At 40.5% G+C, this 14,037-nt stretch overlaps 1 pseudogene; it reads left to right on the forward strand.

Moving 5' to 3' along the window:
* Positions 1-11,666: 11,666 nt before the first annotated feature.
* Positions 11,667-12,949, forward strand: LOC118785072 (annotated as a pseudogene).
* The last annotated feature ends 1,088 nt before the right edge of the window (positions 12,950-14,037 follow it).

Here is a 14,037-nt window from a genome sequence, read left to right on the forward strand (position 1 = left end):
TCAAGGAAAAACCTTCCCTACTGCCATCGATCTGTCAACCAAAGGAAACATCATTTCCTGGGACGAGTGGGTCACCCGGACGGTTCCAGTGATGGCAAAAAAGAAGAGATGGTGCACTGGAGGAGACTGACGTCAAAAACACCGTACTTGAGAAGAAGCACACGTCAATAGAAAAATGTGCTGACCTCACGGAAGAACACGCTGACAAATTCGCCATTCATGTGTATAACATCCAGCACCAGTTTCAGAGGCTGAAGTAGGGCTGGGCGATATAGCCTGTAAGTAATATAGCAATACCCGATTACCTACCAGTACCACGTGCAAGCAAAGGGAAGCAAGCCTTTATATGGAGGTTTAACACGTGGCTACAAACCTGGTGTAGGAAAGAGGGGTACAGGTTTATGGGGCACTGGGACTTTTGGAACAGGGGGGGACCTGTACAAGCGGGACGGCTTGCACCTGAACCGGAAGGGTACAGCTGCACTGGGCCAGCGTATGCTTAGGGTAGCAGTGTGTTATTTAAACTAGGGTCTGGGGGGCAGGGAGTTTATACAGTGAGATGGGTAGGGATAGACAGACTGCCGGAATAGAACACACCATGGCTAAATATTTTATTAGTAGTGAGGAAACGATACTTGGAAATCAGTCTGTAATAGAGGTGGTTCTGAGCAGTGGGGGCAGGGGTGAAGGGCAAGAGAGGCACACGTGGTACCCTGAAATTTCTCTGTTTAAATGCTAGAAGCATAAAAAATAAAATTCTCGATCTGGAAACCGTTATGAGTAATAGTAACTATGATGTTGTTGGGATTACAGAGACGTGGCTTGGTGCAGGGGATGGGGATGAGTACAACGTAGAGGGATACAAGCTGCTAAGAAAAGATAGAATCAATAGAAGAGGAGGAGGTGTAGCTCTCTATGTAAAGGATAATCTTAATATTCAAGAAATACCAGGAATGGAGCCCCTTGGTGTTAGTGAAGACATATGGATTAAGATATTGGGGGAAAATGAAAAAGGTCTGAATGTTGGAGTATGCTATAAGCCACCAGCCTCAGACAGCAATATCAGTAGTATGCTCTTTGATAACATTAAACTAGCATGTCAGGAGGGTGAGACAATAGTAATGGGGGACTTCAATTACCCTTAGTTTAATTGGGAAGCTGTGTCAGGTCAAGGTAAATGTGAGGAAGAGTTTTTGGATGTTGTAAATGATTGTTTTTTGATACAGTCTGTTATTCAACCCACGAGAGAGAACACAATCCTAGATCTGGTTCCGTGTAATAATCCTGATAGAATCGGCAGTATTGAGGTAGGGGAACCACTCGGTACAAGTGACCATAGTTCAATTACATTTGAAGTTTTTTGGCAAGTTAAGTCTGCATTCTCCAATGCTAGAGTATTCAACTTTAGACAAGCTGACTTTATTAAGATGCGTGATTATACAAGGAATATAAACTGGGTACCTCTTCTAGGTGGTAAAACTGTAAAAGAAATGTGGTCCATATTTAAAACGATTATTCTGGATGTACAGCGTAAATTCGCAAGTGAGGAAAGGGAAGCTGAAAAAGAAGCATCCACAGTGGATGAATAAGTCGCTACAGAACAGTTTGAAACAAAAAAGGAAATTATTTAAAAAATATAAATTGGAGAGCTCAGATAGTAATAAGATTGAATACAGTAATATGCAAGCTCAAGTTAAGAAAAAAATAAGGGAAGCTAAAAGGTGTTTTGAAAGACAGATTGCACTAGATGCAAAGAGCAACTCTAAACATTTTTTTTCAATACTATGGTCAAAAAAGGATAGTTAAGGATGAAATAGGAGGTATAAAAAATAAGGATGGGGTTATGGTTGATGATAACAAAGCTATTGCTGATACACTAAACAGTTACTTTGTGGTGAGTTTCACTAGTGAAGTGTTTTTGCATATGCCCTCAGGTGCAGTCAGTTCTCAGAGACTTATAGAGGAAATTGATTTAAATGATGCAGGAGTACTAGATAAACTTCAAAAACTTAAAACAAATAAGGCAGCAGGCCCTGATGGAATATATCCAAGAGTTCTCAAAGAACTAGCAGGGGTGGTTTACAAGCCTCTGACAGTTATTTTTAAGCAATCCCTTAAAACTGGAGAAATGCCAGATGACTGGAAACATGGCAGTGTAGTACCTATCTACAAGAAAGGAGACCGGACTGAACCAGGAAATTATAGGCCTGTCAGCTTAACTTGTATCGCATGCAAAATACTGGAATCCATCATTAGGGATAATTTGGAATTATTCCTGGAACGAAATGGTGTTTTAAGTGATAGCCAACACGGTTTTCGCAGAGGGAGGTCATGCTTAACAAACCTTCTGGACTTCTTTGAGGAAGCTACAGCATGTCTGTATGATATTATCTATTTGGACTTTCAAAAGGCATTTGACAAAGTTCCGCACGAGAGGCTCATATTGAAAATGAAATCTGCAGGAATTACAGGAGCTATCACTGAGTGGGTTCGAAGTGGGTTGTTTAATAGAAAGCAGACTATAACTGTGGGAGGAATTGTATCAGAGCAGGGTCCTGTACGAAGTGGAGTCCCACAAGGATCGGTGTTGGGGCCTTTGCTATTTCTTATATACATAAATGATCTTGATGCAGAGGTTAGTAGTAAAATAGTAAAATTCGCAGATGACACAAAACTCGGGGGTCTAGCCAACAGTATAGAATCAACCAAGGTAATATAGGAAGACCTAAACAGCATCCAAATGTGGGCAGATACCTGGTAGATGACATTCAATTTAGATAAATGTAAAGTCTTGTGGGAAATAAGAACCTTAGACAAGACTACTTTGTGGGTGGAAAAAAACTAGAATGTGCTCAATTTGAAAAAGACTTGGGAGTAATAGTTGACCCAAGCTTAACAGGATATAGGCAGTGTGCTGGAGCAGTAAAAAAGGCCAACAGGATGCTGGGATATATAGCCAAGAGTATTGAGTATAAATCTAAAGAGGTTATACTGAAATTATACAATGGCTTAGTCAGACCTCACTTGGAATACTGTGTGCAGTTCTGGGCACCGCAATATAAAAAAGATATCGAAGTTCTTGGAAAGTTCAAAGAAGGGCAACTAAATTAGTTCCTGGCATGAAATATAAAAGCTACGAGGAAAGACTCAAGTTACTTAACCTATTTAGACTAAGCAAGAGGAGGCTTAGAGGTGATTTAATTGAGCTATTTAAATTTATAAAATGAATCAATAAGGCTAACTATAATAGATTCTTTAGGGTGAGTTCAGTCTGTAAAACAAGAGGACATAAATGGAAACTTGTTAAGAGTAAGTTCCGCACTGATATAAGGAAATATTATTTTACACAAAGAGTTATCAATACATGGAATAGGTTGCCAGGTCATGTAGTCGAGGCAGAGACCCTTGCTGTGTTCAAGTCTAGACTTGATGCAGTTTTGGATACTCTTTAATTAAGAAATGGCGAGCTTAGTAAGGCCGAATGGCCATCATATGCTCTTATGTTCTGATTTTTTAGGCTATATCACGATTCACGATATATATCGCGGTATTTTGAGATCTCCTCTAAAGCACTTCATAAATGCTCGATTTAACCCTTTGATGCATACAATCACACCAGTATGATGATTCTAGTAGTCCCTGCAACATATGTCTGCATTAAAACATTCTTGTTTATATTTATTAGTGGTTTCTGTTGGAACAATTTCAACTTGCATGCAAAAAGGGGGAAATCACAACCAAGTTAAATTTAACAAAATAGTATTTATTCAACCCAGGCAATGGTTTTGCTGCATATTTTGCAGATAACCGTTGTTTGTTCAACATTTTCCTTGTGATACCCAAACCACTGCCAGACGATGGATACAATGCTGTTTCTTTTCGGAACCAATTCGTCCGCCTCCATCTTCTATTACCCTTTCCGAACTCCACACATATAAACTTGCTTTGGTGCTTCACTTCTTTCGCGCTCTACAGGCTCTTTCCCTGTTCCCTCCAGATAGAAAAACACGTCTCATCTATATACCAGGGTTTCCGCTAGGATGTTTTCTTGCTGGTCTGGCATCTGGAAACAATTTATTGTACCGGACAAATTTGAAACTTACCGGTCATGTTTCAATAACAGTCAATGTTACAAACGCAAATATAATGTATGCCTAGGTTGATGAAAGAATGACAATGACCTCAGTAACGATTGAGCAAAACCTCAACAATAGCCGCTAAAATGTAGACTATTACTATTACTATTACTATTATCTATTACTATTATCTGTAACCTGTAACATCTGTAGCCTGTTTACAAAAAAGGCTATGCCTACATGGCATCAAATGTTGCCTATAAGCTACCAGGTAACATTTTATTTTCTGGCTAGATGGTCATTTACTACATCCCACGCAGAACAAGCCGCGATACATTGTGTATATTTGATACACTGTATGGACAAAAGTATTCGGACGCCTGACCATTACACCAACAGGGACTGTAATGACATTGTATTCAAATACATATACTTTAATATGGAGTTCAGAATCAGAATCAAAATCAAAGTTTTATTGTCATATGCACAGTAAAGAAACAAGTTCCCTGTACAATGAAATTCTTCCTTTGCCTTCCACTTATGAGTGCCGTTAGGAGTAGAACACAAGAAAACACAAGAATTTAAGAAAGAAAAAAATATAAAAAAGGTCAGAGAGTGTAAGAAAAAAAATAAATAAAGGATATATACATTAAATGTGCAAAAAAGGACATCAGTGCAGTGTAGAATGTGCAATGTTGATGCAATGTCAGTTCCATTCTGTTGCACAGTTGGTTGCAGTGTGGGTGTGTATGTGTGAATGTATGCATGGGCTAGGCCAGGGAGGTGTGTATTTGTGTATTTGACCCATTCAAGAGTTTGATGGTTGTTGGATAGAAGCTGTTCCTGAGTCTGGATGTTCTGCATTTCACACTTCTGTACCTCTTGCCAGAGGGTAGAAGTGTGAACAGTTCGCACTGGGGGTGGGTGTAGTCCCTGACAATGAAGCAGACTCTTTTGTGGACTCTTTGATGATAGATGTCCTGCAGAGAGGGTAGCTGTGTCCTAACAATCCTTTCAGCAGTTTTTACCACTCTCTGCAGACGCTTACGGTCCATTTCAGTGGTACTCCCATACCACACCGTGATGCAGCTGGTCAAGATGCTTTCAATGATGCAGCTGTAGAAGTTGCTGAGGATCGTGGTGACATGCCGAATTTCCTCAGCCTCCTCAGGAAATACAGTCGCTGTTGTGCCTTTTTGACCAGCTGGGTGGTGTTAAGTGTCCAAGTGAGGTCATCAGGTCCCCCTTTTGCAGCTATAACAGCTTCCTCTCTTCCTGGAAGGCTTTCCACAAGATTTTGGAATGTTTCTGTGGGAATTTGTGCCCATTCATTCTGTAGAGCATTTATGAGGTCAGGCACTGATGTTGGATGAGAAGGCCTGGCTCGCAATCTTCGTTCCAGTTCATCCCAAAGGTGCTGATCCCAAACTGTTGCCACAAAGTTGGAAGAACAGCATTGTCCAAAATGTCTTGGTATGCTGAAGCATTAAGATTTCCCTTCACTGGATATAAGGGGCCTAGCCCAATCCCTGAAAAACAGGTGTGGCCAAATACTTTTGTCCATATAGTGTATATCGCCCACCCCTAGGCTGAAGTCACTAAGGGAGAGCCTGACTGAGAAGGATGTGGTCATCCACATTGATTATAGTGAAAACTACAGCTGCAAGTACAGCAGGGAAGTCCAAGACACCCACTTTGGTGGGAGGAACCAGCAAGTGATGCAACATACTGGGGTCAAATACCTGAGTGGGGGAGGCGTGGAGTCTTTTGCCTCCCTGTCAGTCAGCATGCCTGAAGCATGATGCCGTTGCAACATGGGCTCATCTTGGTCCTGTGCTGAAGTCCATCCGAGAGGAGCATCCAGCAGTCAGGCATATTCATTTCATATCAGATGGATCCACCTCCCAGTACTGCAACAAAACAGTGTTCTACCTCGCCTCGACAGTGCCTTTTGTGAGGTTTGAATATGTCAGAGTCAGAGAAGGAGAATGCAAAGCCAGAACCAGTTTTAGAAGTGGGAAAGTGGGTCTTTATAGAATATGTAGTTGCTGTAATGAGATTTTTCAAGGACTTGTTTGGTGAAATGTGAATAAAAATGTGATATAGTCAATATATGTTTTGAGATTAATAGTCCCAATTACCTAATACCTTGTTTTTATGTTTCAAAAGAAAATTACCTTATATATGTCTTTTTAAAATTTTCATGTTTGAAATCTTTGAAACCAGGATTTCCTGAGAATAACCCTGATACTCAGAGAGGAAGTGATCACACTGAATGGAAATACATATGCAACATATGGGTACATACCATCGCTGTCGGATGGAAACCTTGTATGTCCAAAACCGTTACTTTTCAGGAAATGAAAAAACCCTGTGTTTTTAAAATAATTGAACAACCGCATCGTCAAAGTTGGTGTTGTGTCTTTATATATGTGTAACGGGGTAGAATATTTGTAAATAAATTATTGTTAAAATGGTGCAACTGCTCCCTCTAGTTGTGAAATGGTATAGTGTGGGATTCGTGTAAACCTACTCACACATAATCTGACTGCTGAGTGGGTAGGTCATGTTTGTCGAGGGGTCCGGGATAATGAATAATTTGTTACATTAAGAGTTCAGAAATGCTATGTTTTGTTTTGCAATGTCTTTCTAATGATTTAAGTTCACTATTTTGAATTCACTGAACGATTTATGTGCTCTTAAGATTGTGTTTTAGAGACATTGCCATATTGATCTAGCATGCTAATTACCGCCTATTTCATATTATTATCTAGTGTATATCCCGAGACCTAATCATGCTGACTGCACTGTACCACGTTTCAGGTAATAATTTTGGGATTTGTTATTGTTACCAAGGGCTCTATTAGCATTAAAACATTACCATACCAATGGTTTTATTTACAAAGACAGTCATGTTGTATGAGCTGCTTGCTAGTTAGTTTAGCCGACCCCAGTTGAGCGTGGTGGTCTGATCAGACTGGCTAGATGCATTATGTCATGTTTGTAACACTCGTGATACTCATGTAGAGTTTATGTCATGTTCTCAATTTTGTACTTTATTATATTAAAAATGAATCACATGGTTTTACAAGGGTAACAGGTGTGAACTGCTGGGTTATGTTATACAGATATTAAGACATTGTCTAGGGCATATCGCGTATTAGGAAACACAGTATATTACATTAGATAGTTTGAATTGTAACCCCACTATACTATCATGAAAGTGTTTTTGTCTTTCTTGTGGGCACATTATGTGTCTTTTGTTATTTTGGTAGTGCCCAATTTACGTATAATGATTTATATATATCATGAGACATAATCTGACTGCTGAGTGGTGTATATCCCAAGACCTAATCACGCTGACTGCACTGTACCACATTTCAGCAAATAAAGAGAACATGTAATCCACCTGGCTGCCGAGTGTGTGAAATAACATGTGGAAGTGGTAGAGTGGGACAACAGCCGTGACCCGTCACCCGTTTTACCAAAGCTGAAATGGAGTTACGAGGGTTTTTGACCAGCAAATGTCGAGATACATGTTTTGTCCGTCATTGATTATCATTACAACAGCTGCATCTGAGGCAGTAAGTGCATTGCATTACGTTATCATCAACTTACAGGTTACAAAGTTTATTGTAGTTATGTGTGCACTCGGTTTTCCCTGCCGTTGAATACATTTGGCCAAAATTTCTTTTTATAAAAGATTAAGTTCTATGAGCAGGCTATTGAAGATAGTATTGGCTATGACTACATGGTAAATGCTAGACTAAACTGCAGTCCAACCTACCGTTGTTTGCCTGCACTCTTTTCCACTCCCACGTCTCAGGCCTCAAATACGTAAAACGTTAGCCTTTATAGACTTAGTGTGTCTTGCATAAAGAAAACGCTGTACTTATTCAAACAACCAGTTCTTTATTTAGCCATGCATTAGAGCTCTTGCATTGCAAACAACCAGAGACTGTCTCCAAACAACTGCCTACCACTGCTGTGTATTCTTCTACAGTATAGCGTATACAGTATAGTTAGCTACTATATTTCATTTATCATCGCCGTTTCAATAATGGAGTTTTGTAATAAGTATTACTTTCGCTGAAGTAGGGATTGATCTAGCTAGTGAGATAAAGGCTGTGAATAATCTGATCATTTCTTGTCATATCACTAACTAGCTTCGCTAGTCTCCTCAGCAAACACTTCCACCTATGATCACAATGTTAACATCAGAGCTAAATTTGATAAACAGGTACACTGTATTGTTTTAACTGAGTTTGCAACCTAGGGCTAATTTTTAAAGCATTTTATTGAGCTGTTTGCCTCAGACGAAATCGCCTCATCACTGTTTACTATCAGCTCTGCTGTGTGTAGCACTTGCACTTCATTCAAGGTGGAGGCGGGGTGGAGGTATGAGTTTTTGCCGACAGTTTGAGGATCCAATTGAGTTACGAGATTTAGTCACAAGCTCTTTTTAATACTTTTCACTAGATAAATATTTGTAAAACCCACAGACAGACGTAAAGGGTGACCAATAGCATTGATTTATTAATTACTATTATCTATCAATCTTAAATGTCTTAAAGTAAATTGTATAACTTGTCTTTAATTAATCTGCCCAGTGCCGGCCAGAAACAGATGAGCTCCCCCTCTGAGCTGGGTTCTGCTCAAGGTTTCTTCCTGATAGGGAGTTTTTCCTTGCCATTGTTGCCTTAGGCTTGCTCTCAGGGGGTCTCAGGCCTGGGAACAATGTAAAGCTGCTTTGTGACAACTTGTGTTGTAAAAAGCACTATACAAATGAAAATGTAAGAAAAAAAATGTAATATAGAAATTGTTATAGCCCAGATTTCATTTAGTGGATTACAGTTCTACACTCAGACCCTGAAGCCTCAGAAATAGATTTATACCACGTCCATTTCAGCTATACAGAGGAAATAACTTGAACTACTCCTCTCCTCTATCGGGTTTAATCTAGCACTTCAGCCACAGCTTGTAACAAGTTAACTGGTGCACTTTGACAAGTTAACTTGTTCACAGTCACTCTAACAATAGAGAGAATTGAGAATTAAAGCCTGCAGTCCGAAGGTAGCATTGGAGTCCAGCTTTGAACAACACTCAGCATTCAGATTTCAGTAGACTGTCAGAAACACAATTTTCACACTCTCCAAGCCCAAAAACTCTGTTCCCAGCTTTGAACAACACACAGCACTCATTTTCCAGAAGTGCATCAGAAACGTTGTTTTCGACACTTTCAGAGCGCAAAAACGCGATTCCTGGGTTTTAACATCATTCAACGTGCAGTTTCATCTATATTGCCAGAAACACGGTTTTCAACACATTCAGAGCGCAAAAAGTTGATTCCCACGTTTTCGACATCGCTCAGCATTCAATTTAAAGGAGAATGCCTGGAAAGGTTTTTGGAGTCACTCAGAGCCCAAAAACTCTGTTCTCAGCTTTGAACAACACTCAGCATTCAGATTTCAGTAGACTGTCAGAAACACAATTTTCACACTCTCCAAGCCCAAAACTCCAGGGAGGCAAGCACATCAGTTCGACTGTAAGACGGTTTTAGGAGGCCTGCCTATCCGTGAGCAGAAGGGGCCGGTCCTGGCCAAAGCATAAGGACAGTAGAACCCTGGATCCAACCATGGAGAGAGTCAACACCAACACCAGTTTCTAATGAAACTGCATGAAAATACGTATTTGGCTGTGTGAATGAGGATGATCTGAGTGGAGAGTGTTAGTAACAGCCAGTCAGATGCTTCCCGAAGGCAATGTGAAACTGAAGGAAAGTGAAAATGAAGGTGATACGAATGGATAACAGGAAGCGGGGAGCCAGCCTGCCACATCTTCTACTGCAGCTGAATCAAGGCATACATGCAGAACTCCACAGGACCTCTGTTTTGCCAGCAGTGCCGAGCCCCCATCCTTGAGATGCAGTTTAAGAGCAACCAGCTGGCCAGGAACATAGTAGATAGTCTGCGGCAGGGAGCCTGGCTGGGACAGATGCCAGGGAGTGAGGAAGATTTGCGTGCCCTGAATGTGGACAGAGGCTGGGTCTTTACTGCAAGACAGACAGAAAGGGCACAGCTTTATACCTGTGGAGGAGGCAGCACTGGAATGTAAGGTAATACAGGCCACAGCAAAGCCACTCTGTGTAACCTGTATATACACCTCTACCTCAACAGCCTGTTATTCACATATTCTTCATTCATATTCATTCAGTATAGGGAGGGAAGAACCCTGATATTAAGCAATTGGCCACACATAAGCTATTCTACTGAAATAATACAGGTGGCTGCTGATGTACAAAATCATACAAAGCTTTATTGATTATGCAGGTATTAAAAACATGACATACAACCCAGGTTAAAATATAGGGGGCTATGGTGTAGGGGAGTCAATAAATTAGTAAAAGCTGATTTTGTGTTTTTAAATTACAGGAGGCTATAAGGCTATTGGGACAATAGTTTCAGCTAAGAGATAGAATAGATCTTCACAAAGATAAACCCCATACCAATAAACAGACTGTGATAAAAGGATAAAATTAACAAGGATGGCAATTTGAATAATTCAGTGGCAAGTAATCCCAAAGCTTTCTCTTAAATGTTCCACATTATAGCTTTTTTGTTACGAAATTCAAATTACAAAACGGAGCTAAATTTAGTTGGATCGATTTAAATTACCGAGAATAAACTTTTAGGTTAGGTTGAGTGCAATGAACAGTAACATTTAGTAACACAGACCTCACAAAAGCTGTGATGTGTCATGAGCATTTAAAGTAATTTAAATCGATAAATGCCATCTTTGTTAATTATACAAATTCATGTTGTAGCTTGTAGCTGTAGTTGTAGCGGCAGCGCTGTTTCGCGAGTATGACTATTTACTCTATTTACGCAATTGGTGTCAATTATTCTGTTAATTATTTGTTTTATTGTTAATCAAAGAGGATAAAGGGGAACAGGTTGAAAGTAATGATAGAAGGTAGTGTTTCAGCTTGTGCTTTGCCGAAACCGTATTCGGATTCGGCTCCACCCCTACACCGTATACACAGTATTAGAGCCCGGCCAATAAATCGGCGTGGCGATATTATCGGCTGATATGAGCTAAGTGCAGATAAATCAGTATCGGCATTTATAATGGCCAATAAATGTCAATTAAAAAAGAAACGGATGGATCATTCATTCAATATGGATCATTCAACCATGTTATGAGTGTTGTTGTTGCGTAGTTTGTCCACCAGAGGGCACACTGCAACTCCACTGTTGGCAACACATGTGTTTGGAATGCCACAAATCACAACAATCAGCTGACCCATGCAGAGTCGAGCAGAGTAGCCCGGAGGGCTGTACTACGAAGCGAGGTAACTGGCTTATCCAGGTAACTTCAGGAATAACTTTGTGATGTCGGGTGTAACTTCCTGATTAACCCGTTCTACGAAAGGTGGATAAGTCATACCCGAGGTACAGTATGTTGTCATGGCAACTTACGCTGCATCTCTAAACTGCTCCAAGCAGGTTATCTTCGTGGTTAACTTGATGTTACCCTATATAAGCACCGCTCCTTCTGCCTACAATCTTGTCAAGAAAAATGCAGGCACATATGGAAGACCCAGTCGACATTGGTGCACGGATTGTGAAAGGATCACTCCGCAGGGTGAGGGTGTTTACACACCGTCAGAATCCTCTAGCTCACCCCAATGATGTTCTCTGTGAAAGATATCGATTCTCATCTGATGGAATTCAGTATCTTTGCCAGCCTCTAGGGCCAAACATCTCCAATAGCACTCGCCGGAGTAATGCCCTCACTGTTGAACAGACAGTGTGCCTTGCTTTACGAGCAAGAATGCTGTATGCCGTGCAGTTCGCAAGGTGGTACTTGCTCTCACTAAACTGCTGGATGCATTTGTTGTGTTCCCTGGCCATTTAAGCATTCTCAAGATCAAAGATGCGTTTTATGCGATCGGAGGTAATTCGCAATATAAAAATACTTGGTTTATTTTTAATATGCATAGGCTAGGCCTATATACAGAACACATTTTTTTTCCATAGGAATCCCGAGGGTGATTGGTGTGATTGATTGTACGCATATCCCCATTAGAGCACCCCTGGGAGAACATGAGGGGGATTATGTGAATAGGAAGTCATTTCACAGCATCATTGTTCAGGTATTTGATCATGTTGTATTTGATCTGACATGTAGGCTAGCCTACATTATTTTGTCCTTAAAACTTCTACTTATATTCAAGACAAAGGTGCATTAGGTGGTGATTTTCTTACAATGGTAGTATGTTAAAATGGTCCGAAATCCTTTGTCAGATGATGTGGGATCCCCATTTAATGGTGACCAGTCTGGAAGCTAGATGGCCTGGGTCGGTGCACGATTCATGAATTTTTCGGGAATTCACCCTTAGTCAGAGATTTGAACAAGGTAAGAAAAACCACCACCCTATATTTCACACATCATGTTGTATTGTGACAATTTCTTTCTATCTTTCAAAGGGTGTTTTGATGGCCTTCTGCTTGGGGACAGAGGCTACCCGTATCTGCATTACCTGATGACCCCCTATCCTGACCCACAAACAAGGGCACAAATAAAATATAACGTGGCTCACAGTAACACAAGGGTCAGGATAGAGATGACATTTGGGGTCATCAAAGCACGCTTTGCTTGCCTGCAAGGCTTGCGGGTACTTCCGGAGCGGGCATGTGAGGCGGTGGCAGCATGTGTGGTGCTCCATAACATTGCCACTATGAGAAAAGAAAGCACCATGCCAGCAGCCTATGCCACCAGATGTAGTGGACCCAGTGATGCTGGATCACCCATCAGAGCCATCAGAGAAGCCATCACAAATCAATTTTTCGACCAATAAAAAAGACACATGAAATGATTCTTTTTTGATTTATCTATTTATTTATTGGCATTCTCCCTTTCCTAGAAATTAAAAGAAAAAAAGTTACAGATGGTAGAGACATATTGATCAAAGGATGGTCAATGTATAGCAATACCTTTTTGTCATGTTCCAGTTTTTCTATTTCCAGTTTAAGTTTTTTTTCAGCTGCAACCACTGGGGTTGCAGCTGAAATGATTGTTAGAATGAAAGTTATTCTTAACAGAATAGCATTACATTCATACAGAGAGCCCTACAGCCTAGGTGCTTTGGGGAGTAGATCTTAATTCATTAACAGTGGGTAATGGGTCAATGTCAGATATGTAGCCCATGTGTAGGCTATAATTAAACTATCCTAATTGTTTTCACATATTTAGATAGACTATTTACGTGTCCTTACACCTCAATCATATTACAAATCAAAGAAGAGTCAGTAAGACAAAATAGAGAACATACGACAAGAACACTGTTCTTACGAATTTACTCTGTTGGCAATGCGCTGCTAACAAGCCTCCCTGGCTTTGTTGGCCGCCACGGTGTTAGATTTAGCTGTTAACGTTTCTTTAAACTCCTCATACCCTGACATTACCAACGTGCATTCTTCGGGGAAAAATACGGAGCACAAGCCATTATGCAAAAACTGCCGAACACGCCCCTTTTATGCGAACGCACACAAACTCCGATTAAGTTAACACCGAATCAACTAACCGACATCTTAATCACCGTCGTAGTAACGTTTAACACCAACTCAGGCAATCAGAGTTTGTCAACCCTGACTTTCCTTGATAACCCTGAGTTAAATCTGAGTAGGTTAAACTCCCTTCGTAGTACAGCCCTCAGGTGTGAACGGACGTAGTTAGAGCTGTCCACTTCGGACCACCAAAGACGCATGTTAAAACCAGAACAGGGCCAAAGATGAAGAAGGGAGGTTCATTTTGATAAGGGGTAAAATAGAGGGGACTAAAGTGACTTTTCTAAATTTATATGCTCCACCTGGAAGCGATTGCAGTTTTTTTTTTTTTCTTCAAGAAAATCTTTCATTTGATGGCACTTGAAACCCAGGGCGTTTTGGAGGATGGAAGC

This window comes from Megalops cyprinoides, chromosome 10, assembly GCF_013368585.1.
Source record: "Megalops cyprinoides isolate fMegCyp1 chromosome 10, fMegCyp1.pri, whole genome shotgun sequence".
In the NCBI taxonomy this organism is placed as follows: domain Eukaryota; kingdom Metazoa; phylum Chordata; class Actinopteri; order Elopiformes; family Megalopidae; genus Megalops; species Megalops cyprinoides.